A 24,887-nucleotide genomic window follows, 5' to 3' on the forward strand; every position below is an offset into this window, starting at 1 on the left:
CATATACGTCCCAGTTAGTCCAAAAAAAAACACTGTTCATTTGACGAGTAATGAACTAGTAGTTATTAGAAATAATCCATATGTGGCTGAGAGAGTTTTGTTCATGTTGGAATATATTGTGAACTTCATCAAAACTCGGGCGTATTAGTAATGTCCAAACTGTTTATTTACGTTAAGAAGCACTGTGGGTTTTCTTTTCCATTTTAATGTAATTGTGCGTGAGGATGCAAATTTTGGTTCCATGCTGTTTGTTGAGTCAGGGCCGTATTAGCGGCGCACCCTATAGCTTCTGCGCGCGGCGAGGCTCGTCTTCGCGCCAGTGCGCTACGGAACCTAAGACGGGTAAGGCGTGCGGAGTGCTCTCTGTCCTATCCTATCCTGTATTGAATGTGCATTTTAAGTCATAAATGTCTAGCTATTACGTGTAATGTAAGTTTGTAAACTAGTGTTTTATGTTTAACTCCATATTCTGTCCCGTGTGAAAAAAGTTTTAGTTTCCATGTGTGCGCTGTTACTTAGCCCCATTTTCTTTTTAGGATGTTAGAGAGCTTCGTCATGCGTGTGCTGCCGCTAATTGTGCTTACTGTGTTTAAACAGACTGAATAAAGCGTCCACAATTCAGACTCCTGTGTACCGTGTGAGTCGATACCGGCTGAAGTCTGCTACACATAGTTAGTAGATAATTCCCAATAAGGTCTGCAATACTCAATAGTTCCTAATGAAGTACTAGCGAATTACTGCAATTATTAGTTCACTATTACCTATTGAGTAATTAAGCATAACTCCTTAGTAGTGAATAATTTAGGTGTTAATGAAGCACTACTCATTTGTTGCTGCTTAGTTCCTACATATTTACCTGTTAACTACGGAACTATTTTAAAGTGTTACCTTTCTGTGTCCTGCATGGAGAAATTCAACTTTGCCCAGAGAGGGCAAGTTGAGTAATAACTGTATGTGCCCTTCTGCACAACCTGTGTCAACAATGGAACATTGAAGTGAGTGAAACATCATTAATTTTAAGTCATATTTGTTATTGTGTGGAGGAGGTTCATTAAAGATCACAATTCAATTCACTTTTGTTATGACTGCAGTCATTACAGAAACATACCCATGCATCTCAAAAACAAACTGCATTGTAGATCAATGCATCCCTCCTGCCCTATGATGCTTGTATCCAACCCCAGGATATTATGCATCACTAAAGCAGTAGGTAACAGGGGTTTTGGTGTGCTGTGCATCCACATTAACAAATGCATCATCATTTACGAGAAGCACTTATAGATTATGTGCCAGTAGCACATGATAGCCAGTGTAATTTAAAGAAAGCAATGTTCTTTCACCTACCTGTTACAGTAGCTGCTTTCCTGAAGGCTGCATTCTCAGCTCTTGACCAAGACTGCAGCACAATTTATCTTGCAGTCACCCGGAGACCATTTAATTTGCAGCAATGCCACGTTTATTTCTAAAGCAATGGCTTCCCATGCTTCGCGTTTGCTTTTTGATGTTACACCAGTGCCAAACGTTCCTTTGATAATACATTTACGCTCTAACACCAACTGGGCAAGGAGCAGTAACTGGTCCTGTGCCCACTTGGGTTTTCTCCTCCTTCTATCCATGACGAATCCAAGGTGATGAATTTTGGCTCAGCCTAGTTAAATTCTATTTAGTTCATTAATTCCTGAGTTGCCAGACATTCCTATTAACAGGTTGGCAATCACATTTAGCTAAATAACCTATACAGGTGAGTTGTTTTTTCTGTAATTGACTTTTGAACATTGTTTTTTATTACTGCAAACAGGTTTATAGGCATCACAATATCATACATTTTTTAAAATATTGTGAAGGTGCTTAGTCCATCACTTGCATATTCTGGCATTTTATTTGTATTGTTTTCTTTGTCATTTGCATTTTTTTGTATTTGTGTTTCTTGTTCTTTTTTTTGTTGTTTTTGCGGTAGTCTTTTCACACCTGCCTGCTTATAGGATCCAACCTGTCATTCTTCAACTAATCATAGAAGTGGTTTCAACCAAGGTCTTGCATGAGGACTGACGTCAGCCATAGAAACTGGGTCTTTTAGCTTAGGAGTCGGCTGTTTTCCCAACTAAAAGTTGCTATCAGCTACTTTGTGAATAGGTTTTAGGGGAAAAAAATCTTAGTTAAGAACTTCTAGTGCGATTTAGGAGTATTCTTAGTAGGGGTGCACCGATTGCAGTTTTCTGGCCGATCAACGATCACCGATCCTTAGGCAACCTTACCTGCCGATCTCGATTTTTTTTTGCCGATCTTGTTTCTTTCATAACTAAAAGACAGTTACTTCAATGTTTCCATTTTTATTGAGTAAATTGATATGAATACTCACAAAACACGAGGTAGTGTCCTCAAATATAAATGAACATATAAATGAGCATTGCTGTTTGAACTACAAAATCATATTTTTTCTTCCAGACTTCAATTTCTCTAATTTTGTAAAAAAAAAAAATATATATATATAGCTGTTATGACACACTTGTCCAAAAAATAGGGAGGGAGGCAGCCTGCACTGCACCTCTCTCGGGAATGGGAGAAAAGGCTGATTTAACCCTCTGGGGCCTAGGGGTAGGAAACACACTTTCACTGACTGGGGCATGATCACACATTTCATCACACTTAATTCATGGCAAATAAATTATTTCTTATATATTTGTTTTGCCATTACACTCATCTTTATTTTAATATATATTGTAAATATGTCAGATTTTTGTTAAGTTTGAAATTTGACATCAAAGTATAGACATTGCAAAATGCAGTTTGGAACACTTGCAGAAACATTATAAAAGTACATAGTAAGCAATGCTGGCAGTTTGTTTTGATCCCAGATATCTGATCACCAGTCTTGGCTACATGAAGATGACTAAATGGTGTAGATGCAACATTAATTTGGATAAATAAATAAGAAAAACCTAACTCATGTAACTATTTCTGGCTCCTTTCATTGAATATGTAGCAACTTTCATGTGTATGAATGAGCCATTGTCACCTGGCCACGTCCCCAACCCCCTTTTATGGCGCTGAAGGGGATGTATCTGGATCGCGTTTCACCGTTGCGCTGTTAATCAAATTACCATGCGAATGCGATTTGAATACGCGCTAATGCGGCTATTTAGAATGTGAATAGCGATCTTCGGGTGAGAGCGGTACTACACGCCCCCGATGCAGGTAAAACAAAGTAAGATGACATGGTTTACTTTTTTGCCGATTTAACCTAATTAAAAAAACTTCAATACTTCCGACAATGGACGTTTTGAAAAGAAGACAGATTACGGATTTAGCCAGCGTTTTTTTCATGATTATACATTAAGATTTCAGCGAGATATTTATAAACTGAAATAGACGCGAAAAGTACGCGATGTCGTCGACGACATACTCGACCCCAAAGAGTTAAAAGCATATAACTAAGATCGGTGGATCTCATGGGAATATGGTCGATTTCTGATCCCCTCAAATTAACGTGATCGAGGCCGATCGATCGGTGCGCCGATCGATCGGTGCACCCCTAATTCTTAGTGGTAAGATAAAACGCTTTGTGAATATGGGCCCTGGAGTGTATATTGTGAATGGACTGCATTCAGATTCAGTGCCTTCTCCCTGCAGCAATCCAAAACAGGCCCGATATCTGGTCTGCATGAACATTTATCACTCATTTCTTATTCCATGTTTAAGCAGTTCTTAGACTTGTTAGTGAATTCCTAATAACTGACTTGATTCAGCCCCAGGCTAAATAAAATGCAGACCTTTTTTATATTGGTGTTTAGCATGACTCAGTGATTTAGGGATATGTGCCGGTATCAGAACAGTCATTTATCCAAATCCAAGGGCAGGTACAGCAATCCTATCTCTGTTGGTCCCTTGAGCAATTACTCCTTTATTTTATTTTTTCACAGCTGTAGCACTGAGGGTTGGAACACCACCACTATTTTCTGTGTGTGGAGTTTTCATGCTGTTACTTGTGCTTTGTGGGAATGCCGCAGTGTCCTCCTGCAATCCAAAGACATGCAGTCTCTCAGCTGCCTACAGTGCATGCGGGTGAGTGTGGGCGCATAAATCCCTGTGCCTTGTAATGGACTGGCACTTGGTCCACTGTGTATCACAGCCTTGTGCCTTATGCTGTCTGCAATAAGCTTTAGCCCACCCACCCAGAAGCAGTTACAATAGGGACAGATGATTTTTGTCATTATTATTATTATTATTTATTTGCAATTTACATCCATGCACGGATGGGGGTCTGGAGCATATCCAGGAAGCTATGGGCACAAGGCAAGGAATAACCCAGGTTGGGGCCCCAGCCCATTTCAGGGCACAGACATTCTGGTAACGCCAATTCACCTTAGCACGTTTTGGAAAACCAGAGCACCTGGACGAAACCCTACATGCAAACTCCACACATACTACTGTTTGGCTTGTGGCCCTTACATTGCAGTTTTCTTGGATATGCACACTTTGACCTACTGTATGACCAAGCAGCATCTGAAGTGCGCTGTTCAGGATTCCTCTGGCTGATTCGGTTGCTCTCTGTGTGCATTGTGCGTTCACCTAGCGTTGAGCACTTTCTTTCTGCTCTTGAATATCTGCACTATGCAGTGCTTTTTCTAGGCCTAGCGCTGGTAGCTTTCAGGAATGATGTTTTTTGTTTCTTACCACTCTGCCAAAGTGTCAAGCAGAGATCTGGTACTCCCATCACTGTGAGGGAAAGTTGCACCTCTTTCTTGGGCCTGTTGTTCTGAAAGCTCTGTTTTTACTCAGGATGGCAGATGAAAGGGAGGCGTGTAGGTCTGAGGCTCAGACACTCTTTGAAGGATCTCCCTGGAGTTCACTTCTTAGGGACACAACTCAGTACATCAGACACAATAACGCTTGATCTTGCAAAAGGAAAATCTTTAAAAGAAGTGGCAGAAAAGACCCTGGAGGGGGTGGAGGACAAGGGTTTTTTTCCCAACTCCTCACACTTTCTCTGACTGGGGATCTCTGCAGTGGAGGTTTTGAAGAACATTTAAGAACACGCCCAGCGCATGAGTAAATTGAAAGTCTGATATATAGTCTAAAGTTGGCACAAAAATGTGTGTGAAACAAAATAAATGACTGTGTTCAGATAAAAAGAATTATAAATGCTTTTATTTCTGGACTGGGCTTCAATAAATTAACTCCTGAATAACATGTACATTTTTCTCTGTTTCAAATTACTAATAAAAACGATTATAGTAGTTTTATATAATTACAAAGATGTACAGACAGTCCCTGAGAACTTACAGGCAGCTCATACTTTCAAACAGACCGCTATGAAGCCTGTCATATTTTAAAAATTGGGTTAAATACAATGGTTCATAATAACAAATGCACACACTACTTTGTGATGTTTGTGAAATCATTGTGTGGTTTCAGTGGTTCATCAGTTACAGTACAATATATGTAGCTACTTTTTCAATTATTATTATTATAGTTATCATTATTATCATTATTAATTATTAGGGGTGCACCGATCGATCGGCGCACCGATCGATCGGCCTCGATCACGTTAATTTGAGGGGATCAGAAATCGACCATATTCCCATGAGATCCACCGATCTTAGTTATATGCTTTTAACTCTTTGGGGTCGAGTATGTCGTCGACGACATCGCGTACTTTTCGCGTCTATTTCAGTTTATAAATATCTCGCTGAAATCTTAATGTATAATCATGAAAAAAACGCTGGCTAAATCCGTAATCTGTCTTCTTTTCAAAACGTCCATTGTCGGAAGTATTAAAGTTTTTTTAATTAGGTTAAATCGGCAAAAAAGTAAACCATGTCATCTTACTTTGTTTTACCTGCATCGGGGGCGTGTAGTACCGCTCTCACCCGAAGATCGCTATTCACATTCTAAATAGCCGCATTAGCGCGTATTCAAATCGCATTCGCATGGTAATTTGATTAACAGCGCAACGGTGAAACGCGATCCAGATACATCCCCTTCAGCGCCATAAAAGGGGGTTGGGGACGTGGCCAGGTGACAATGGCTCATTCATACACATGAAAGTTGCTACATATTCAATGAAAGGAGCCAGAAATAGTTACATGAGTTAGGTTTTTCTTATTTATTTATCCAAATTAATGTTGCATCTACACCATTTAGTCATCTTCATGTAGCCAAGACTGGTGATCAGATATCTGGGATCAAAACAAACTGCCAGCATTGCTTACTATGTACTTTTATAATGTTTCTGCAAGTGTTCCAAACTGCATTTTGCAATGTCTATACTTTGATGTCAAATTTCAAACTTAACAAAAATCTGACATATTTACAATATATATTAAAATAAAGATGAGTGTAATGGCAAAACAAATATATAAGAAATAATTTATTTGCCATGAATTAAGTGTGATGAAATGTGTGATCATGCCCCAGTCAGTGAAAGTGTGTTTCCTACCCCTAGGCCCCAGAGGGTTAAATCAGCCTTTTCTCCCATTCCCGAGAGAGGTGCAGTGCAGGCTGCCTCCCTCCCTATTTTTTGGACAAGTGTGTCATAACAGCTATATATATATTTTTTTTTTACAAAATTAGAGAAATTGAAGTCTGGAAGAAAAAATATGATTTTGTAGTTCAAACAGCAATGCTCATTTATATGTTCATTTATATTTGAGGACACTACCTCGTGTTTTGTGAGTATTCATATCAATTTACTCAATAAAAATGGAAACATTGAAGTAACTGTCTTTTAGTTATGAAAGAAACAAGATCGGCAAAAAAAAATCGAGATCGGCAGGTAAGGTTGCCTAAGGATCGGTGATCGTTGATCGGCCAGAAAACTGCAATCGGTGCACCCCTATTAATTATTATTATCATCTACTTTATTTTTATTCTCCAGGCTTAGCTACTGAGTGGCTCAGTGGGCTAAGTTGCTGTACTTGTGGTTAGAAGATTGCCAGTTTGAGGCCTGGCCTCAGCAGAACAGTCACATGTCTGTGGGTCCTTGAGTAAGGTTCAGGGGTACTGCATGTTAGCTGACCCTGTGTTGTGAGCCTCCCCCCCCCCAGCTATGGAGAGTATGGGTGAAGGGGTTGGTGAAGACAAGCATTCCAATGTACTAGTGCAAATGGCAAATAAAAGGGTGTTTGCTCATAAACTTGATCAAAAGACAAACTTAGGGAACAGATCTCACTGATAACCCAGGGACTGGCTGTATTGTTATATTTGTCACACACTTTAAAAGACGGGGTCTGAAATTTGTTTGCATATTCCCAAAATATGCAGTACTGTACTATTACTGTCCGGGAGAAGGAGGGACAGCCCTCAGGACCTCACAATAAGCCAGAAGTCCCAGGTCTAGGCTTTGGTATAAGCAGAGCAGTGATCTTTGCTTGCTGCTCAGTTTTGTATCTCTGGTGCTGCCAGCCTTGACGTTTGTTTCTTTATAGCAAGGTTACTCTGGCACTTTAGTCTTTCTGGCTCATTTTTGCTTAGCTGTATTTTCGAAGTCGCCTGTCGTTTTGCTTTTTGGGGTGTCTGTGCTCTTTTTTCCTAGTTCCTGTTCTGTCTCTGTGTCTTGTCTCCTGCTGGTTCCTTATGCTCTTCCCCATCTCGTCTCCCAGTTCTCATATCCTGTTTTCACCTGTTCTCCGCTCTTCCACCTGCACATTTTGTTCCAGAGCTGTAGCAGTCAGCAGCTGCAAGCCCCATCAACTGCCTGCTTCATGGTGACTTTTTTTTCAGCTGACTCCTTGAGGCGGGAAACCTGACAGTTTGATGGGATATTTATATTCCACATTTGGTAACTGAGATAATTAGATGAGTTGCACCCAGTCCTTTGAGTCCAGGATAATACATAGCTTATCTGTAATAGGACTGAGTTATATAACATAATGTTACACAAGTATTTAACTCTTAAATAATTTATAGGGTAAATGCAATTACATTTTATATAGTGCCAGTTTATAGCTCAGTAGGTCCTTATAGTTGCCTTAAGCACTATATCATTCATAAATCTATTTCCTCCAAAACCAGGATTGGTAACTTGTGAGTATAACATTTATATAGATGAAATGAAATATGGATTAATATCCTTGTGACCCTGAACAGGAGAAGCCATTAGAAAATGAATGAATGAATGGATGGATGGATTTTGACTTATATTTAAAATTTATAATCAGTTGGAAGAATATAACCATTAAACAAAGTCCCACTATTTGACTTTTGGGCTCACATGAATAGCACTGTGTATTATGTTACAATTGAATGTACTAGTCGGTATGTATGTGCATATATCAGCTAGTATATGTCATATAATCCCCACTTTGTAAGGTACAGTTAGTACCAATAAGGACCCAAACTGTCTCTAGAACTACTTAATTGGCAGTTGAGCTCATTCACAGAAGTTGTTCTGCACACCACTGTGGTACAGAGCTGCTATTTTTGCACTTGTGGCCTTCCTGATAGTATTAACGCTGTGTGATGTATAAGCATATAAGCATACTTCAGGGCATACACTGTTCTTAAACACTCAGTAAAACACTGAAGAATGTGATTAGTGTCAATTAGTGTGACATAATATTATTGTCTTAATCCAACATAGTTATTTATGTGCTCTGAACACGGCATATAAACTAATGTCAGAAAGTCATGGTCCGACCTCATTTCCAAAAATGTTGGAACGCTGTATAAAATGTAAATAAAAACAATGCAGTGATTTGCAAATCATATAAACACATATGTAACTGAAAACAGAACAAAGGCAACATATCAAATGTTATTGTTTTACAACAAATATATGCTCAATTTAATGCCAGCAACACTTTTCAAAAAAGTTGGGACAGGAGTAATAAAAGACTGGAAAAGTTGTGTAATGCTAAAACAAAACACCTGGTTGAATATCTCACAACTAATTAGGTTAATTGGTAGCAGGTGAGTAAGATGATTGGGTATAAAAAGCCTCCCAGAAAGGCAGAGTCTCTGTATAGTGAAGATGGGAAGAGGTTCACCACTCTGAATGACTGTGTGGGCAAATAGTGCAACAATAAAGAGTGCGAAAGGAGAAGGACCATTCAGTTTGTCAGTGGATAGTTCAAATCCGTGATTGTATGGGGGTGCGTTAGTGCCCATGGCTTGGGTAGTTTGCACATCTGCTGAATGATATACACAGGTTTTGGAGCAACATATGCTGCCATTCAGATGTCTTTTTCAGAGAAGCCCTTGTATACTTCAGCAAGACAATGCTAAACTATATTCTGTGCATATTACAGCAGCATGGCTCCATAGTAGAAGAGTCTGGGTGCTATATTGGACTGCCTAGAGTACAGACCTGTCACTCCTTGAAAACATTTGGCATATCATGAAACAAAAAATATGACAAAGGAGATCACAAACTGTTGAGCAGTTGAAATCCTATATCAAGCAAGAATGGTACAACATTACTGTTATCGTGCAACGGCATGGTGCAGACGGAAAGAAGGTGATGATCCACATGACTCTGGGACAAAGGGGTTTATTAATAAAAAAAAACAACAAAGGGGAAACAACAAAATAAAAGGGGTCAGAAACAAATAGGAAGAAATAAGGAATTAACTGAAAAGCATAGAATAAACATGACTATGGGATTAAGCAAAACACAGGGAACATGATTGGGCAATAGAGCATGGTAACATGCAATAACATTCACAGTAGCATAAATACAGTACACAATCACTCACTAATGAATGGAATACAGGCAGGCACTTAAATGCAACCCAGTAAGCTACTTGTTTAATAAATAGCTACATATGGTATTGTACTGTAACTTGAACCAGGCTACCTAGGGGGCAGGTGTGGCACATGAAGCAAAACAACCAGCAGAGACACAGGACAATAAGCAACAGGTGAAGTAACTTAACAATAAATGAGTACCAAACTAGAAAACCTTAAAAAACACAGGAAATAAGAAAACACACACTCAGAGTATATGCTGTTCAGCCAAATGGCTATTTCAATATTAGTTTAAATACTAGAACTTGTGGCCATAAGTGGAAATGAGCGGGAGAACATTTTAAAACAAATTTGAGGAAGCACTTCTTTACACAGTGTGTAGTTAAGTCTTCCTGCTAGTGTAGCGGAAGCTTAAAACCCTGGGTTCCTTTAAATCAGAGCTAGATAAGAACAGCTCTGAGCTATTAGTTAAGTTCTCCCAAAACGAGCTTGATGGGCCGAATGCCCCCCTTTCGTTTGTAAATTTCTTATGTTCTTATTATAATACAGAACAAAAGTACGAGGAGACCCAAACAGGGAAGCAATGATAACTAATAACAAACATTAGGGAACGGGAAACCAAAAATATAAACAACAGGCAAAGCTGTCCTAGAACCCATGATAGGAGGGTTCTCAGCCTCCAAGCCACCCACTGAGCTATTGAAAAAAACACTGGGAGATTACAACTAAGACAGACAAGAGAGCAGCATGGTCAGCAACACCTGCTGGCCAAACAGGGACCAGAGACATAGGGTGCGTTTGACTTCATGCAGATGCTTACAGCGCTGGCTTAAAGCAAATCATTCTGGTCCTGACGCAATGCAACATGGTTATATTTTTTTGTCCGACTTAAGCCGGCGCTGCAAAACGTCACCACGCGTCACTATGTCACATGATACAAAAAACTCGCAAGAGCAAGACGACTTAAGACAGATCGTGCAGCACCTCTCACCCGGCTGCACAAACTGGAACCGCCTCCGTGATAACACAACTTTGCCCTTATTGGCTGAAGAGTTTAGTCACACGCATGACGTTTGTCTCCCAGGAAGTTCCGATGCGTTATCTGCTATTTCTCCCGAATATCACGTAAAGCAGTGAGAACTGGTTTTCAGTTAATTTCCTTGGTAAAATAAAGTTTAAATAAATGACATAAATGATCTAATAGTACACGTAAGTTAGTGGTTTAGTTATTGTTAGTTACTGTAATGTTGCACTGCTTTATTTGTTTAATCATCTAGTCAGTGAAGAAGGTTTTCAAATAAGAATTGCATTGTACTCTGTACATGACAATAAAAACTGAATCCTTGAAATACGTGTACGGTATTTGGTCTTTTTCCTGGCAGCTATCTTTTTATACGGGGCCACTATACACAATAGTTTATTTTTTTCCCACCGCTAACATTTCGGATCAGGAGTTGGTTATTGTAAAAGAAGTAATGTGCATAAGGTAAGTAAGTAAGGTGATATTTGTAGGCTATAGATTTATCTACACCCTTCTGGCAGTGCTGCCATTGCAGTCAGGTCTCGCACACTACGAGAATATAGTTTAGAAGTTGTCCGACTTGACTGCAGACAGTTTATACTCCACCCCTGCAGCCCTCGGCAGATCTTGCTCCACGTCCCGTCAGCTGCAGACAGACCTAAGCCCAAGTCGAACGCACCCATAGACAGAGATGGACTATTTGACATAGAGGGGGAAAGGCAGAATGACCAGCAATGCCTGCTGGCCAAATGAGGAAAGGCCACAGAGGGCAGGGTTCTCAGTTCCCAAATGTTTACAGAGTGTTGTTAAAATAAGAGGTGATGCAACACAGTAGAAACATGCTCCTGTCCCAAATTTATTGAAACTGTTGCTGGCAAAATTCAAATTGAGCATATATTTGTCATAAAACAATAACATTTCTCAGTTTCAACATTTGATATGTTGTAGTAGTAGTAATTTTCCCCCAAAATTTTTGTTTTTTAGCCTTATTGTTACATGAAACTAGAAAAACCCAGAGGAAGCATTTGGTTAGCACAGTACTACTAGAGATATTACTACTGCACAAATCTGCAGATGTGAGTTGCTTGGCTTTTATTACACTTGACTCTGTAGCTTGCACTTTTATCATGTTCCTTTTATGTAAATTTACTTTATGTTTTATGAAGTAGCTAACAGCTAAAATAGAGATTCTTTTTTCTTATTGAAATGGCAGCAGAATTCTAATTTGGAATGTAAAACAGGCACTGCAAGTTTCACAGGCACTGAGTAAACTGTGTGCTATGCAGGTCATCTCTGTACTCTGGGGTTCTCCCTCAGTCCAAAGAACCTCCTCTCCCCATTTCAGCTCCTCGCTTCCAGCACTTTTGCCATTTTCCTGTTACAAATTTCTTCAAGTACAACCAAATGCCAAAATTTGGCAGCTACAGATGAGCTGAAGATGGATTTGAGGGAAAAGGCAGTTATTTGTTAGGCTTGTGTTGAGTACCACTCGGTTCTGCATTTTCTGTGCATCTACTAGATACTGGGTTCAGTTTTCCCAGCATAGTGGCCCACCCATTGTCACATGTCCCTGGGAATCCTACCAGCTGATTATCATCAGCAGTTTGGAGATCAACAAACCTCCATGTGGATATCACTGTTTCTTAGGACACATCACCTCAGACAGCTCTACACTTCTCAAATCAGTCAATTGATTGAAGGTCTCTATTGAACAGCATTTTGTCTTAAGGGAGCACTATTATTATAAGAGATGAGTTTCATCTTTGAATGTACAAAAGCGTCTATACTATTTTTGAAGTTGTACTGTAGATTTCATTGTATCACTAGTAGCTCTAGTGCTGCTAACTTTGAATACTAATGAAGTTTAAATATCCGCCAACATGTTGTGGGAATTTGATGGATCAGAAACTTTCACAAATAATATCATGTTTTTCTATGTATTATTTATTCCATCTCCCTTAAAGTAATACGTAATGCAAAATTAATTAAAGAAATATACTGTTTAAGAAAAAGTGAGTAAAAAGAGTGAAAATTTACCCAGAATTGTGCAACCCTATTCCTTTTACTGTATATGTTTCTGTTGTAGACATAATGAGGCAAAAAAAAAGTAACGTTAACCAAATTATGTCTAAATGCCAAGGGTATGCACAGTGGGTACAGGCGTACAGCTGCAGGCGTCCATGCTGAGGTTTGCATATGATTATGTGTGGGTACACATGAGTGTTTGTGCTCTTCACTCTACTGGCAGCCCCTTTGGGGTTGTCCCACATCCTGTGCTTCCCACCTTAGGCTCCAGAGTAAAGACTGTTTCACACAAAGCCCAATTATTTCACATGGTAAAACCAAACAATGTCATTCTCAAATGAACAAACCTACAGTAGAAAGTCTTGCATATGAAGTTGCATTGTCATGACTTTTTTTTTGGAGAGAGCTCAATTTCTGCAGTTTTTAGATGCATTAAAAATGTTTGACCAATAGGATGTCAGTTTTTACATGTGTGATCAGTTTACTTTTTAAAAGGAAGAAAATATTTATTTTGGTTGATACTGGTCATGTTATGGCAGGGCGTGGGGCAGGCAGGAAAAGAAGGTGACAATCTACTTATGGCTCATAGGACAGCAAAGGGATTTATGGAAGAGCAGAGAACGCTAACAAAAACCAAAAGGAACAAGAATAGGCAAGAGAACAGCACTTCCAACACATGGTAACATGAACAATGAATAGAACAAAGGCAGGCACTTGCATGCACTGATCACAATGACTATAACAATTTCAGTCAATTAATGACGGGAATAATGTGAGAACACATTATTTACTTGGTAACATTATGTGCGCCTTCACAATGCATTCATAGAACATTCAGTGCACCTTAACATTTTAACATGCCCTAAAAGCTTTATCATATATGAATAACAAATGTAATATGAATATATGATTATAATGTCTGTTGCTATCAAAATATGTTTGTTATTAATGTATTCCACAGCCGTTAAAGCTATGTTAGAATGTTAAGGCATTATGAAGGTGCACTTAATGTAAAGCGTCAACAAATATCTAACTGGATTTTAACTGGATATTTATTGTATGCAGATAGGTTTACAAATCAAGTAAAATCAAAAAAATAAACAGCCACAGTTTAATACTAGAAAAGGGGATGTCGGAAATGACAGCATGGGAAAAGATCGATGTAATATGTTTAGAAGGCAACCGACTGTGTTTACATGATGGCAGCTGCAAGCTCCATTTTCACTCTTGGATGCCCTCCTTCCTGCAGTTCTCAATTTGGAGAGATTTGGGATCTGGTCAGTTGCAGACTTTCAGGTGTAGATTTTCTTCCATATATAACGATTTTGTAAAGTGGTTATAAGATTCACAATAAGGTCCCAAAAACATTTGTACTCCCAGTCTAAGAGGCAAAATATAAAACCTTAAAAAAAATATGTAAAAAACAGCATAAAGCAACCAGAACAGCTACAAACAGCTTAAATTGTCCCTTGTAATCAAATAAGACAGAGCTGTCAGGATCAGTGCCCGTCTGGTCCTGCCCTATGTGTCTTGGTCCCATTTGGCCAGCAGGTGTCACTGGCCATCCTGTTCACTCCTCTGTCTTGTAGTCCCGTTGGCCCTAGTGTGTTTGCTTACTCCCTGCACTGCTGTGTGGCTTAACTGGCTGAGTCATTAGTTACTGTTCCTACCTTCCCCTTTTGTGGATGTGGATTCGAGGCTGGCCAGAGGCCATTCTCAACTAATTCATGTTTGTTGTTTTTTTTGAGTTCTCCTGGTTTAATGTTTGTACAGTAAAATCCTGTTATAGTGAACTTGCTTATAACGGAATATCGTCTATAACGTTCCAAAGATCTTGGCCGTGCACCTTTAAGAACATGCAGAAAAAGCGTCAGATATAGTGGACTCGCATATAACGGAATTTTGCTGACAATGGACAAACAATTTGGTCCCCCCCCAGGGCCGCTTTTAGCTGTAGTTTTTGCTATAATGGACATGCAGGCTCCGCCTACAAGGCGCGTGGCGTGCCAGTGATATCCAGCACAGACACGCAGTCTGAATTATTAATAGTCACGCTCTATAAAGTTAGATATAATTATAAAATTAGATATAGTTATAAAGTTGGATTACTACATGTACAATATAATAATCTATACCACAAGTGTGTCTGCTGGGGTGTGGCATGAGTAAATGGTGTCCTGTAGTTGTTGTTCTGGCCATACAGCAACTCTGAATACAACGGACTTTGGATATAACGGACTGTTTTACCAGGTCCCTTGAAGTCCGTTATAACGGGATTTTACTGTATAGGTATTTCAGTTGCAATTCATTGTCTTGTTCCTTGTTTCCTGTTCGTTCAGTAATCCTAGTTTAATTCCCTTAGTGTTTGGTCCTTTTTCCCCTATCTGTTAATTCACCTCTCGGTGCCTGTTAATGGTACTACCCCACCTGTGCCTGGTTGCTCCATGCCCTTAATGATCAGTTGATTTGATTGTCCTCATCTGCTCTTCATTTCCCTAATGTTCTGTGTAGCCACACTTGCCACTTATAATAGATGACATTGCTGTCATACTATCAATATAAATTATGCTTATCCTGAAGTTCTGAAATAGTTATTGTAAAGTTTAAGCTCTCATACTTGCCAGTGGAATTCTACGTGTTCTTGACTATTTTTAGAATTGGATGTATTCAGTGTCTGCTTTTTTCCTTTCACTTATTTGTTCAAAAGAAATTAGAAAAGCTCACTGTTACTGTTGCTAGTGCTCGTCGCCATTTGGATTCTTTCGGTATGTGAACCATTCTCAATCAGTTCTGAAAATATTCCATCGTGTTTGGTATGAGAGTTTTTGATCCATCAGATTGCCATCTGAATATTTTGCAGATTTGTGTCGTTTTTTCAAGTCACGTTCAGTGTGAAACGACCTTAATCCTACATTTCTTTTTTTTTGGACAAGATGTTGGAATATTAATGGACATTTAATCATAATGGTCATCATAAAAGAATCACAATCAATGTGTGCTTAAATTTCATATTTTAATAACATTTTCTTAAGTGTGACTGTGAGTGTGCCTGAAGCTATTCAAGAAATGTACTCACTCATTTATAGTTCTCATGGGCAAACAGTTTCCTGTGGAAGACATCTGCCCAGCCACTTTCTTTAGTGAGAATGCTTTACAGTATTAAATACGAAGGTTTACTGCAGTGCATTAAGTGCTAGTGCTTCAAGGTGAAATTGCATAGAAAACAACCTGAACATTTCTTGGGGGAGCAGTTTTACAGTGGTTCTGCAGAACATGAGGTTTATCGCTGCTACTCATCTCATTACTTTAAACCCACAAGTACCATTTGGGCCTGTTTAGTTTGCTCTAATTCACACTGGTTCTTTTTACCTCTCAAAATGCAGTACTTTTTCACAGTGTATGTGTTCCGCAAGGTGGACTTCTCCATTGTTCGTTCCAGAATGTGAATTTGCATTGTAGACTCTCCTTTGATTGCTGGTGTGGCTATGAAATATGCAAATATTTCGTTTAACTCTGAATAACTTGGGAATTTTACAGTGCCAGTCCAGACCCAGGTCTTTTTCAGATGGTGCAGGTTTTGAAAGTATTTTGAAAGAAACTTGAATAAGGGAAAGCAGTGAAGCTTTAAAGGACTGTGAGGTATGTGTGAAAAGGCAGGGCAATATGGTGCTTATTCTTCAATGTGCATATCCATATCTGATACTCTTCTACCTTTTATTCGCACTTTTAAGTTACACTTAAAAAATCACTCAAAGTACGTTCCACCTGGGCAGGGGTTAAGCCGCATGCAGCTCTTTGGCTGTTTCCTTGCAGCTCCAAAGCAAATTGTTGTGTCTGTACATCTTTGGATGGTTTCTTAATGTCTGGACTATATGAAGATACTATGATTTTCAAGGCTAGACTGCAAGCTTTCTTTGTTCAGATGGCAGAGTGTAGCACAGTAGCTGCCAGCTTTGTGGCATCTCAGGAAAGGATAAAACATGGGAATCCCTTCACCGATGCTCAATACATCAAAGAGTGTCTTATCAAAGTAGCAGAACACTTGTTTGCCAATTTCAAAACTAAAAACAGTATAATTAAGAGAATTAGGGACACTGCATTTTCGTTCTGAAGTCCACAAAACACTGAAAATAATGTATTGTTTGTTTACACTTTGTTAGTGTAATATCAGGTGTTGAGAGCGCTAAGTAGGCTTCATCAAGGGAAGGCGGCAGGGCCAGACAGCATCAGCGCTAAGGTGCTGAAGCTGTGCACTAAGCTCTCTCTAATGCATATTCAATCTGAGCCTGAGCCAGGAGAGAGTCCCAGTGGTGTGGAAGACAAAGCTGGCTGCGCCGTGAGGATCATGTTTTTTGATTTTTCAAGAGCGTTCAACACCATACAGACAGTGTTGTTAAGGGAGAAACTGTCTCATGCAGGTGGAGACACCCATTGTCTCCTGGATTGTGAATTACATGACGGGCAGACCGCAGTTTGTGAGACTCCACGGCTGTGTCTCTGACATGGCTGTGAGCAGCACAGGGGCGCCCAGGGGGACGATCTTGTCTCACTTCCTGTTCACACTCTATACGGCTGACTGCTGTACAACATGGCGACCTGTCACATGCAGAAATTTTCTGATGACATGGCCATAGTTGGTTGCATTAGGGGACGTCAGGAGGGGGAATTCAGGAAACTGGTGAAGGCCTTTGTTGAGTAGTGCAAGAGAAACCAGCTGCAGCTCAACATTGGAAAGACCAGAGATGGTGGGTGATTTCAGGAGATCAAAAAGCCCGTCTTCAATCACTACTGATGGAGAGGAAGTGGAAGAGGTGGGCACATACAGGTACTTAGGAGTGCACCTGGATAACAGGCTGGAGTGGACTGTGAACACAGAGGCCCTGTATAAAAAGGCATTGGACTGCCTCTACTTCCTGAGGAGACTCCGGTCCTTTTGAGTCTGCAGGTCTCTGTTACAGCAGTTCTACCAGTTTGTGGTTGCAGGAGCGATTTTCTATGCCGCGGTGTGTTGGGGCTACAATGCTACAAGAAGGGACTCAAACAAACTCAATAAACTGATTACGAAGGTTGCCTCTGTTCTGGGAATCCACTTGGATTCCTTTGAAACAACCGTCCGAAAGGGAACACTCAAGAAGATTTTCTCCATACTGGACAATGCCTCACACCCCCTGCATCACACCCTGATCAAGCAGAGAAGCACATTCAGGAATAGACTCACACAGCCGTGCTGCTGCAGTGAGCCCCATCCAAGGTCTTTTCTCCCAGGGGCCATTAACTGCTACATAAGGTTCCCCCCCAGACCCCTCTCTCCACTCAGTCACCAGCCCTCAAGAATAGAATAGTATTTAAAGGTTGCACACTTTATTTTGCACAAAGCAAATTAATATAATATTGTGTCTTTTGTATATGTACAGTGATGTCACTTTTTGTGTGTGCTGCTGTAACTTTTGGAATTTCCTTCAGGATCAGTAAAGTACTACTACTACAACAAAATGCTGCTAAACTGTTTAGAATAAATTTCTGATTCTAGTAAAATCCTGCGTCTCCAATGCTGTTCTGTTTTTTTTATTTATTTATCTTTTAATATTCCTGAATATTACTCTTGAATCTGTTGCCAACCCCTGTCGGCTAGGGTCACTAGGAAATTGCGGATTGTTGACAAAATTGCTACTGAATAGTTATGAAGACTGAACATATTAAACAAAAAAAAAATGACAGTAAAGGTGAAACTGACTACATCTATGCAGCTAGTACACATACATGTATCCTGATAGACCTACCTTTTAAGGATTAAAAATACACTTTAATTCCATTCCCATCTCATTATTCTGGAATTTTATCACACAGTCTTCCTCCCATTTTGTTAGTCCTGTCTGATTCACTAGGGCCCTTACTCTCTGTGTCTGCCTCTTCACTGCTCTCGAAAGAAAGGAAACACAGCTCATGGTGACAAGACCACAGGTGATTTATACAGAAAAGATTCTGTATATCAGTTCCTGAGTCTGTTAGATGCAATGAAATGTCCTGATTCAGTACTAAGCAAAATGTGGCCTGTTTTTGAGAGCCTACTCCAAGGAGAGACCACAACATGATTGGTATATCTCCCATTCTGGCCTTTTGTGGGGGAAAATATGAGTTCAAAGAAAATATCCTTGGGAACAATGAATAATGAATGATTCGAAGAAGCATTTCTCTGGAACATCTATCTGAGATATTAACTCAGAGTACAGAGGGATGAAAAATATCTCTTTATGCATAAGAAAGTATGTTTTCAAAATATATCAAAATGTGCTGCCTCTATAGTTTTAAAAAGAACAAAAAATTAATTAAAAGGAAGAAAATCTTTGAATTTGTTGTACAAAAAGCTGGTTGTGTTATTACTGCTGACCGTTTTCAAAGTTACATTTAGGCGACTAAGATAAGCATTTATTTATTATTACTGGGTGCCATCGACTCCTGATGACCAGGTACAAAGTATTCCTCTAGAACAGTGTTTCGCAATCCTCGGGGACCCAGAGACAGTCCATGTTTTTGCAAAAATGTGGACTGTCGGTCAGGGAGCTTGGAGGGAGCAAAAGAATGGACCGAGGACCAGACTTGGAAACAGTGCTGTACAACACCCAGATATCTAGAACATCTTTAGCATTAGGCTTCCTGATGACATGTTCAGTTATTTAAATCTTTTATGTTTATTTTTAAGTGACTTACATACATAGAATATTACTTTCCGACTGCATCATACCACATTCATGTAATATTTAATATGTAACTGTGCTGTATGGATTGCAGGTTTAAACCTTATTCCCACAACCAAAATTCCAGAGAGACTGTGTTTGCTACCTCCCTCCTCTTTGAGGTTTATTCCCCTACACATGAACAAGTCATTAAAGTGTAAATCGCAGAGATGGTATGTCAGGCACACATGAGGAGCACATGCTTATTAGGAGCCTCGCTTGGCAGAAAAGGGAGCTTCAGACGGGACATGTGAAGGGGACAACGAGAGCTGTGCTGATAACACTAAAGCTGTATCAGGATTCCAGTGTTATAGCATGGCTCCAAATCCTTTTATCTGTTAGAGGACATAAAAATATGATCAGTCCATCTCTACAGCTACACGAGAGAACATGATATGCTGACTGTTACAGTATGCTTATGGTCCTGAAGGCATTGCAAGGGAAATGGGGAGCTGGAATGATCCCGCGTCAGTCTGAGCCTTGCTGCAAAGCCAGAAACATGCTAACGTTCGGGATTTCATTGCATCCCAAAGGCCTTATAAATAAAAATCAGGCTTCTTGTATCATCGCCATCGCAGTTTGTCATGATATCCTTTGTGAAATATTCTTTCATTACCCGCAAAGAGCATTTGAAAATGCTCTGTAATTGTTTTAAAGCTCTGGATTGAGATTATACAATTGGACAGATCTCGTTCCACCTCACCAGAGTACTAAACACAACTGTAGCTCATCACCTGGTTAACCCCATCCCCCCCGTCCCCACAAACTCTGCCACATAAGAGAAACATGCTGTAGCTGCTGTTATGCTCACAGCGAAAGGTCTGTTATATTGTCAGGCACATGTGGCACGGAAAGTTAAGTCCTCCCTGATATGTACGATACCAAATCATCCATATTTTGATGTCTATAATGCAAGTTCCCAGCTTGCTTTTCATTCTAATAGACATGCTTTTTCACCAGTAGCACTAGCATACAATACCTTGCAAAAGTCTTAGACAGGCAAAGAAAATTATGTTTAAATGATCTACATGTTGATGCTAAACAACATCTGTCAAAGTGTATCAGCCTCTTCTCAAGTCAACCAAGTACTTGCAGTACTCATCCAATATACTCATGTATTTGTTGCACATCATATTTGGCTAATCAATACCTCATCGCAATTATTTAACTAATTAAGCTAATTAATTGAGTGAGCTGATGGTAAAATTCAATGGCTGTAGTGACCCAGAAGAGAAGAACTAAAGTGATGGTGTTCTAGATATCCAACAGAAGACATTCTTGTTACTTTCTGTTTAATTTGCGTATATTCTGATTGTATTTTTTTTTTCTTTCATGGCCTTCTGGTTAGTACTCATGGGCGTCGCCGCCATTAAATCATAATTATTCGTTTGGACCCCTCCACAATTAACATAAAATATTAGTTTTATGCCAGTGTGCCAACACATTCAAAATGCTTCTGACGCCCTTGTTAGTACTGTATGTCTGATTAAACACCATTGATTAACATATACTACTGATTAGCTTTTACCAATAACACATATCACAGCTCTAAACCTGCTGGTTCAGGATCAAAAATTTGTCCATGATCTTGTCTTTTTACTAAAGGGCAGTTTGCAAATTGTCAAACATACATAGCCTAACGTACACGAATGAGCGGTCTTATTCTCGGAAATAATTTTATTTTTATGAAAACGCCAGCTTGTTTTTCCCAGTTCACCATGTTTGGTATTTATTCTCCCCTTAATTACTTCACTCCCAGAGTAGTATCCGGCTCCTTGTGCATCTCATCATCGAGTTTCTCACGTCCTACTGATCAGCCACACGTTACAGCACATTTGCTCAGCTCTGAATATGCTGCCTTTGGATAGATCCACAGCTGCAGCATGCTGTGAATGCAGGTCACTGTTACCTCTGATTAAACCTTCTACCTTGTCCCTTTTAGCAGTCAGGTCTGGGAAGGAGGATTTAAAGGACTAAACAGAAGATGTCTGGATCACATGACAGCCCCAGATGGTTGCAATCTCTACAGGTAGGTTTTAACAATCATTAACCTCAAGGCTGAAAGAAGTAGGGGAAGCATGAGAGAGAGGTCTGACGTATCAATCTCAAGGCTGTCCTTGCTGAGCCTCACTCTCCTGTGGGGTTTGACCTTTACAATCTGGAAATGGAATTGATTTCAGGTCCCAGCCACAAACAAATTCTCAATCACACAGAGGAAGCTGGGGTGGGTGAGTTTTTAAGACTGTTGGCAATGGATGGGCAGCTATTGATTAATCAGGAAAGGTTCTGCACTATGTGGATTGTTCACATTCCAGGCCCATGGAGGTCCCATTCTGCAATTAGTTCTGCATTATCATAAAAACACCATCTTAGCTCTCTCTGGGACAAACATTGCACACATAGCATCCTTAATATACTAAAAACAAAATATGAGCAGAGTGTTTGTTGCTGTATTTTATGAGCAAAAGTATATTTAGTTCTTGCTGACAGCTGCTAACATTAGTATACTGTTGCAGAGCTGTTCCCCTGAGAGACTGACAGGTGCTTCTGCCATTCTGCAGTGTGCATAGAGTTCATTTCATCAAATTTATTCTAAAGCATAGTAAATGTTAATTATGTATATACCTACTGTATGTATGCCTTTATTTTTCCCAACATAGCATTTTTCTAAATAGTTACTTTATTCCTACTAAGTAGAGCATTATTGTGAAAAACGCAGAGCTAGTTTCTGTTTCTATCTTTTTCTGAAGCATGTCTTTTGAATACAGGTCTCTGCTATTGTACTTTCAGCTAAAACAGCACTGAGGGACTCCTGCAAAGCTGTTATATATATCCTCCCCAACACGACTTATCTGTGTCGCCAGGAAACTGCTGCAGACTCAATTCGGTTTGATAAACTGAGCTGCGGAGCCTTAAGCTTGTTGCCATGGATGCAACAATGTTTAAATCTCTTTTCAGCGCCACCATTGAAAAAGTTTGTTCTTATGCAGGATTGTAATAATGAATGATATGCCACAGTCTTGGCCTTGTCAAGTGAAGCTTAGAGCTGCCCTACTTTATATGTTGTGAGGTACAGTAGCCCAATGTATTGTACACCCAGAGCACTGAATGGCCTGAAAATGTGTGTATGGTGAAAGCAGCGGCACTCTATGTATCAGTATGAGGGTAACTACTACGAAGTTTTGTTTCGCTTGTGATTACACCCACAGCGTTCTAATACTAGGATCAACACCACTGACTTTTAATCAGTCAAATAAACAAACTTTGCTTACACTTAATCCTCTTTTAAAAATTTGTGCTAATAAGTTGTGTTAATCAATAATGTGCTGTACTGTGTTTTTGATGTTGTGGGTACCCCTGACGGCAGAAACATTTGTTTTGCCACTGTGTAACAATGGCATCCCATGCATATATAATTATGGTATTTGTCATCATCGTGGCCAGCCTGTTTTGAATGAAAGAGGTAGGTAAAATTGGTTGTAGCGATCTGAGCTGCGTCTTATGTCACCCACTGAAAGACTACTGTTTTTCTGCTGAGTTATCAGTCTTATGATATTCAAGCTATGCTTTTCATATCCCTGATTTTCTGCCTCTTTTTTTGGCTACCACTTTTCGTTAGGGTATTTTTTTCCCTCTTTCTTTTGTCTCCATGGCGCTGACACAACGTTTTGTTCAGCAAATCGCTGTAGCTGAAGTCAATTGGAAAGCAGGGGTTCGAAAGTAAGCTACGCTGTGCCAGTATTGTATCCCGCGGCTCTGCAAGCTGTTTTATCCCGACCTGAGGGGCATTTCAGTCAGCAGTTTCCATCTCGTTGGCACTGTTTATTTTTGTAAGATATGGAGCTGAATAGACATTAATACCAAATGCAGGTCTGGAGTTATCTAGGCCTGTCACAACATGTTAATTATATAAGAATGAGGTATGCCCCTCTACCCCCCCAGCCCAGAACTCTGCCTTCACTCCTGGTGCAATAACTGCCCACTCTCTTCAGGCATTGCCGTAGCCACAGAGAGTGAGCTATGATGTTCATAAATACATGCGATGACTGTCAGACTCAAGGACCCTGAATACAATAGCAGGCAAATTATACTTATTTAATTTCAAAAGAAATGGTTATTTGGCACGTTACATTTCAACTGGATAAATGTGATGTCAGACCAAAAACAGCTTTAAATCAGCAAAGCAGAATAATAGCAAAACATTATGAAGTAAAAGGAAAACAGGAATCTGAGGCATAGAAGATTAAATTTGTAACACTTCCTATGAATGCCATGTCTATAAGAATCTATAAACACATACATAACACTTTATAATGCATTCATAAAGCATTATAAATATCTATATATCCATCCATTTTTCACTGCTTTTCTGAGGTCAGGTTGCGGGGGCAGCAATCTTAGCAGGGATTTCTAGACCTCCAGCTCCACTTGGGGAATACCAAGGCATTCCCAGGCCAGCCCAGAGATATAATCTATCCAGCGTGTCCTGGGTCTGCCCCGGGGCCTCCTCCTGCCTGGATATGCCCAAATCATCATCCCAGGTAGCCATCCTGAAGGCACCCTAGATAGATGCCTGAACCACCTCAACTGGCTCCTTTTGATGCGGAGGAGCAGCAGCCCTACTTTGAGCCCCTCCTGAATCTCCTCACCCTATCTCTAAGGTTGATCCCAGACACCCTGCGGAGAAAACACATTTCGGCTACTTGTGCCTGTGATCTCATTTTTTCGGTCACTACTCAGAGATCATGACTATAGGTGAGGGTAGGGACGCAGATCGACTGGTAAATTGAGAGCTTTGCCTTCCAGCTCAACTAACGCTGCACCGATCAATCTGTCAATCTCCTGCTCCCTTGTTCCCTCACTCATGAACAAGACCCTGAGATACTTAAACTCATCTGCTTGAGGCAGCAACTCATCCCCCAAAAGGAGAGGGGAATGCACCCTTTTCCAGTTAAGTTCCATGGCCTCAGACTTGAAGGTGCTGATCCTGGCTACCACTCAGCTGCAAACCACCCTAGTGCATGCTGCAGGTCACAGCCCAATGACACAAAAGGACCACATCATCTGCAAAAAGCAAAGATCCGGATCCCCTCCGACCCTTGGCTGCAGCTATAAATTCTCTCCATAAATGTTATGAACAAAATCGATGCCAAGGGGCCGCTCTGGCGAAGTCCAACACCCAGCGGGAATGAGTCTGACTTACTGCTGGCAATGCGAACCAAACTCTCGTTTCGTTTGTCCAGGGACCTGATGACCCATAAAAGCAGACCCTGTACCCCATACTCCTGAAGCATCCCCCACAGGACCCCTCAAGAGATACGATCATATGCCTTTTCCAAGTCCACGAAACACATGTAGACTGGTTGGGCAAACTCCCATGAACCCTCAAGTGTAGTGACATGTGAAGAGATGGTCCAGTG

General features: G+C 40.1%; 1 long non-coding RNA gene across 1 annotated transcript in view; it reads left to right on the forward strand.

The window, feature by feature from the left end:
• Positions 1-259: 259 nt before the first annotated feature.
• The window catches only part of LOC111845813 (uncharacterized), a 29,442-nt gene continuing 4,814 nt past the window's right edge, over positions 260-24,887 (forward strand). The window contains exons 1-2 of the long non-coding RNA XR_002838734.2: positions 260-342; positions 21,410-21,496. This is a non-coding gene — a long non-coding RNA (uncharacterized lncRNA). The remainder of the gene's footprint in view (positions 343-21,409; positions 21,497-24,887) is intronic.

This window comes from Paramormyrops kingsleyae, chromosome 25 (assembly GCF_048594095.1).
Source record: "Paramormyrops kingsleyae isolate MSU_618 chromosome 25, PKINGS_0.4, whole genome shotgun sequence".
NCBI lineage: Eukaryota > Metazoa > Chordata > Actinopteri > Osteoglossiformes > Mormyridae > Paramormyrops > Paramormyrops kingsleyae.